The following is a 6,611-nucleotide window of genomic DNA, read 5'->3' on the forward strand; positions in this document are numbered from 1 at the left end:
TTTTTCCTGCCTGGTCCCTCTCTCTGTCCAGAGAGGGAACAAACAGAGTACAAATAAAACCTTCCCCTGCACCCCCCATTTGAAAGTATCTTCTTTCCCCGTTGGCCCTCTTGATCAGGTGCCAACTAGGTTATTTGAAAGATTCAGTACAGATTCAGTACCCAGGAGGGATTTTATGCAACCCTTAGCTGTATGATTATGACACAAGCAGAGCAGATATTCAGTGCTCCCAACTTACTGTATAATACTTATGTGCTCCCAATTTTTCGAACTAATAGCAATTTTCAGGCAGCAGCAACCAAAATAGTTCCCTCCTGACTGGGACCACCTCGCAGCTGTTTCCTGTCCTCCACTCAGAGAAAAGAGCAGGGAATGCAGGAATAGTGTTCTAAGATGAAGGCTGTTCTATCTGTGGGGAATTCTCCGGAACTGCAGAAACATCACAACTGCTCCCAGCCCACAGACCCTCACACTGACAAAGGAAAGAAGGGTTTATGATGTACAGATATGGTTTTCATGGTGGTGAGGGGAGTGTTTCTAATGTTTTTGGATTGGAAATGTCAGGTCCTGACTCTTCTTCATTTATTGCTGGTGAGGTTTTTAATGAACTGAGTCATCTGTGGCTTCTCTGTCATGGAGTTAATTTCACTCTGTATGACATACCTATAAGTTCCACAATGTGTGTTCATTTAATTGGACACCTTCTATGCATTGCACTAACTAAACACCCAAAAACATACCTGTAAATGAATTTGTAAAAAGAGACCTTGGCCTGAGGAGCTAAACTCTAAGTCAGGCAGATGAAATACCCCAAGGGATGGAGAGAAATCAAATGCAAAATTGGGAGCAGACTTCATTTTGTTCTGTATAGGTTCTTGTACCACACTTATCAGGGTAGTGTTTGAGCATCTTCCAGTAGTTCATTAAGCCGTGTAACAACACATCTGTTTGTTCTCTCATTCTCTCTGTGAAGGGAGAAACGTGGAGTGGAGTGTCTTGTTTTGGTAGTGTTTTAGGGAGGAGGGGTTTGGAGGGGAAAGGGGAGTTGAGTATATATGGTTTTATGTTAGAGCAGAAAGAACGAGGAGTACTTGTGGCACCTTTTGAGACTAACGCATTTATTTGAGCATAAGCTTTCGTGGGCTAAAGCACGAAAGTTTATGCTCAAATAAATGTGTTCATCTCTAAGGTGCCACAGGTACTCCTCGTTCTTTCTGCTGATACAGACTAACACAGCTACCACTCTGAAACCTGTTAGAGCAGAGGTTCTCAAACTTTTCTTATTGTATACTTCCTTCCAGATTTACCAACTGCCCTTCTCATCACTGATACTTTTGTATGTTCTTCTTAATACTATCTGTCTTTAGCCATCTGTCCATATTTCACTGTTATGTACATATATAGCTATATGGTGACATATACAATTGAGGGGTGGAACCCTAAGTTGTTCTTCGAGTGCTTGCTCATGTCCATTCCATATTAGGTATGTGTGCTCTCCCCATACACCGGTGCTGGAAGTTTTTCCCTTAGCAGTATCCATAGCGGACCGGATCTGGCGCCCTCTGGAGTTATAAGTTCATCTCTGTAATTAATACTTTGCAGTTAAAGCACCTTACCTCTGAGGATTTCCAAGTGCTTTCCCAAGGAGGATAGTATTACTCCATTGGTAAAAAGGGTATCTGGTGTAGAGAGGCTGAAGCCTAAATTTTGAAAAATGTCCAATAATCCTGGGCCTGGTCTACACCTAAAACTTAGGTTGATCTAGCTATGTTGCCGAGATACATAGTTAAGCCAACCTAAGCCTAGTCTAGACAGCGCTAGGCTGCCTGAAGAACTCCTCCGTCAACCTAGCTACTGCGACTTGGAGAGGTAGATTTACTACAGTGACAGAAGAACCCCTTCTGTCACTGTAGTGAGTGTCTACACTAGACATATCCTCCTGTAACTCCATTTCTGACTGCCCACCCTGAGTGCTAAATAGCCACATGTCCAGGGAAGGTGAAAGAAACAGGAGCTGCAGGTGTGAAATGTCTTTGTAAATCAGATGTTAGAAGTGTCAGTTTGGGCACTCAAAGATCTAGGCAGCCAAAATTAGTTGGTGTTTTTTAAAACAAAACTTGGGTCTGACTTGCCCAAGAGCAAGTAAGTAGCAAAGGAATAGCACCCAGGATTCCCGAGTCCCTCTCAGCAATCTTGTCTTGATTCTAATTATAATCACCATTATGCATGTGTCCTTCCTCTTATGATTTGATGTAGTGGTTGAAATTGCTTTTATAGTACAGTGGAGCGTTCCTTTAAGAACCCCTTGACCTAAGCAAGCAATACTTATGCACCAACTCATTACTGTACTTTAAAATGTAGGTTTTAAAACATTTTCCAGAAAAGTGTGTTTTTTCATATCTAATATTTTTCATTGTTCTAGGAGAGCACAGCTCATAATTTCTATTGCTAGATGTGGTGTATAAATTCATAATCCTCATTTCACATTCTCCTTTTTCTGCTGACCCACAAGCCCAGCTGATTTTCATAGTAATGAATAAACAAATTACTGTGTTTTATGGTACCGTTTTTCACCCAGTGGTGCATCAACCAATTCCTTTTTTATTACATAGTATCCTCGGTGTATTTTTCTTTTTTTCTTTTCGCTTCTGCTTTTAAAAAACAATAAAAACTCTTCTCCTTTTTATTGGTCAAGTGGCTAGCCCAGTGGGGCCTGGGTCTTCAGGCACTATCGTAATAGAAATAATAGTTTTAATAGATGTGCAGGGGAAAACCTTTTGACCAGCAGAGGTCACTTTATACTGATCATAGGTCTGAATCTGACTGTAATATTCTGATGAACAAGTTTAGTTGCTGTCCCGTGGTGTTCCTGTGTTACCGCATACCTCTGAGTCAGGCAGTGAAGTGGGGGGTGTCTGAATGTCTGCCATGTAATACAGAATCTAGACAGAAGAGGTTTGAGGTGGTAGCGAGAAAAAATTCAAGAATTAAAACAGGTCCAGAACTTTGTATAATCCAATATAGTCGCTGGGCAGGTGGTCGGGGGGCTCATAGGGCTATACCAGTCTAATATAGTGCATTGATATAATTAAAGACATGATCCCTTAAGAAATTAAACAGAATTAAAACATAGATCCTAATCCTGGCAAAACTGTGAATTTGCCTGCGACAGTTGGATTGAGCCTGCAACAGTAAAAGAAACAATATAAAAGTACTGAAAGTGAGAAGGGCTATTGACAGCAAACCTCTGTCTATCTCCTATTGTTCTCAGGGGGGCTAAAGCCAGGCAGATTTTCATGGGTTTGGGAACCCTTAGCAGCTGAATGGATTGGAGGTGTTTGTCCTGGGAGCTTACTTTGTGTGAATAGCTCTTTTCTGGCCTCCTGGGCAAGCAGTTAGAGCTCTCATTCTCTCCTCTAACTGGAATGCTTCAGAGCACAAGTTCAGTTTCAACAGATTCCAAGAGGTCAGCGCTCTGCACAATGGACATATGCCTAGCTGTGATTCTGTTTATAAAGGACTCTTAACGTTTCATTCTTCACTAGTGTTTAGTGTTACAAATAGAATGTCAAGAATGTAACACCCCCTAAAGAGTTAAGTTATATGAATCCAATTAAAGACATAAGTGTATGGGGAGCTCAGGAGCTTCATGGACTCAAACATAAATTTTTTAAGGCCAGAAGTGACCACTGTGATCATCTAATCTGACCTCTGTAATATAGGCCATAAAACTTCCCTGGATGAATTCAAATCCTATAGCTGTGGTTGAACTAGATGCTATCATTTAGGAAAAAATCTAGTCTTGATTTACAATTTCCCATGTTGATGAATAATCCATCACAATCCTTGGTAAATTGTTCCAATGGTTAATTACTATCACAGTTTTAAAAATTATGCTTTTTTTTTTTCCTCCCAGTCTGAATTTGTCTAGCCTCAACTTCCAGCAACTGGATCTTTGTCTGCTAGAATAAAGAGCTCTCTATTATCAAATATTGACCTCATAAAAATATATATCTCCAGTTAGTTTGAAGCTCTATTTTCTATAAACCCGTCTTGATGTATATTAATTAGATTATTAGCTTCTTTGAAGAGCTGAGCATCTTTTACTCTCACTGACTTCCAGTCAGTGCTGAGCCTCATTGGACCCTTGGTGAGGCAGATTCCAGGGAACTACAATATTTTATCCCTTTTGAAGGCAAATTAATTTTGCAGTGGCCCTTTACACCTGGAAATGGATCTGAGACTCCGTTTTCACCACTACAGATAATTCTTAGAAAGTGTCAGTACCTCGTTAGCATAGAAGGAAAGAAAACATTAGCAGGCTTTGGCTTAATCTTAGATACTATAATAATTCAAAATCTATTTAGACTTTCTTTTTTTAGGACTGTAACTTGCCCCCCAAGCTTTTTCCAGGCAAACATACTCATGCTGATTCTGAGTTGGATATGGATTAGCAGACATTGAGGTTAGTTAACAAGCAGGAAAAAAAAGGATTAAAGTAAGTGCATAATTTATTGGCAATTAATAATTTGACCAGTTCTAATGAAAGATTCGAAACTGCTGTTCTGTGGACTCCATTGCTGAATGAGAAGTAAGTAAAAGCTAATTGATTAGTGCCCCCAACTAATTGTCTGTCTTGTTTTGGAGAAAATGGAAACAGAATATTAATTCACTTTATGCTATGTTTAATATTTACAAATTACTTTTTATTAGCAATATACAGTGTGCTTTAGTCTTCATTTGAATTGCAATGGTCACACTTAAAACTTAATTGCTTTGCTTTGCTTTATCTAACTAAATAACACAATCTCAGTACTGGCAGATTTCTCAGGAATTCCTATAGTAAATATAGGGAATACTGCAAGTATTGAGGTAATGTTATTGAATTCGCTACAGCAAACCTGGCAAGGTTTTTAAGAGTGACTACTTTAAGGAGTTGTTCTCCTGCTTGGGGTTGCTAAGCAGCCCAGAGATTGGTTAATGGTCTAAAAACTTAATCAAATCTCAGTTGGATTTCCTTGCGTCTAATATCATGTAACTGTTGAGAGACTTCAAAAAATAAACTAATATTTGTGTTGGACTGGGAAGCCAGTTCTTGGAGGTAAGTCCCAGCGAGTACATCCATCTTTTTTCACCAAACTATAAAAATGATATAATTTCAGAGGTTTCAGTGGTTTGTCTCTTATTTTCTTTTGGTTTCCTGTGTCTGACACACACATTCTGCCAATTGCAGGGTCCTGCCAGCATGAAAATGATACTATTCATAATTTACCAGTGGTAGACTTGTGCTTACAGTGAGCTGAATTCTACTTTGTTACCCCCTTATAAGCACACTCAGTTCAGTGAGTTTGCCTGGATGTAAATAGCAGAATTTGGCTCCTGTGTGATAATTGCCACCTCAGGTTAATATAGATAGAAACCAGAATTGAAATTCTACTCTCCTCTTTGAATTCCAATATCTCTCTTTCAGAAATCTAAGAGTTGGTCAGGTACAATTTGTAATCTAAGTGAATTTTCTTGGGTTCATGGATTTATGGCTGTTAAGAATTTATAAGGATTTATAAAGGATTAAGGATAAGGATTTATATCCGGTTTACATAAATATGAAGCATTTTTAGAGTGAGCGTTGGTGTTTTCTACGTCTGGCCATCATTAGGAACTAGTGGGACTGCAATCTGCTGTATTGAGATGAGAAGCATGATTGGATTTTTTCTTTGGCACAGACCACTGCAATACCCAGGTTTCAGGCAAAGAATGTGCCTTTTAAAAATGCACATTGTGCTTTAAAGTCTCAGTGGAAGAATAAGATGGTGGAGATCAGGTTGAACTTCCTGTTAATGTTGACTGTTGTCTTTAAACTTTCTACTCCAGCTACTTATCCCCTCACTCCTCTCCTACTTCCAGTGACTCATTAGACATTTTTTTTTTCAGCTGGAATTTTTTATTTTTAAGACTTTCTACAATGCCAAGAAACAAGGAGAAAGAGCAGGCAGAGGATACTCTCAGTGGATCAGACCAAGGAATCTCTGCCCTGGCTTGAAGGACACTTTCTTCAAGGCTGCCTGACCAAATTACAACTACCACAGCTCCGTTAAAGATTTACCCCATTCTGGGAAGGATGGTATGGTATTTGTACAGATTCCGGAGGAAAGCCAATGGCAGCACCCTCTCTAAGGAAGCTATTCTGCAATGGGGGAAGAAAGGATTTTCCCAGTCACCACTGTGAAGGGGTCTGACTACAGTTTTTTCATGGGCATTCATGGGATCCACATTGTTTGGAGGCCATGCCTCCTTTCTTCCCCAAGGCTTCCTAAACTTCTACCCTGAGGAGAGCATTCCAAGAAAACGCTGTTATCCGACTATTTCAGCTGGTAGCCCATGATTATCTTGATGGTTTTTTCTTTTTTTTTCTTTTTTTTTAAACTCCATTAATTCATCTTTCAGATTCCTGCTGGATCTCCCTACTTTCTGCATGATGGCAGAATATGTAATCTAATGGTCGGATCCCACCTTAGATTCATGTATGAATTGTTGTTGTCATCTCTGGGAGTTCTGAATAGTGATCAAGCACAACATGTGGCTCTATCTGTCAAATGACTAACTCCTGTCCC

At 39.6% G+C, this 6,611-nt stretch overlaps 1 protein-coding gene across 1 annotated transcript in view; it reads left to right on the plus strand.

The window, feature by feature from the left end:
• Positions 1–5,981, plus strand: part of EXO1 (exonuclease 1) — a 34,690-nt gene extending 28,709 nt beyond the window's left edge. The window contains exon 15 of the mRNA XM_074947060.1: positions 5,932–5,981. The gene's annotated coding sequence lies outside the window, so the exon portion shown is untranslated. The remainder of the gene's footprint in view (positions 1–5,931) is intronic.
• The last annotated feature ends 630 nt before the right edge of the window (positions 5,982–6,611 follow it).

The sequence above is a fragment of the Natator depressus genome, chromosome 3 (genome assembly GCF_965152275.1).
Source record: "Natator depressus isolate rNatDep1 chromosome 3, rNatDep2.hap1, whole genome shotgun sequence".
NCBI classification, from domain to species: Eukaryota; Metazoa; Chordata; order Testudines; family Cheloniidae; genus Natator; species Natator depressus.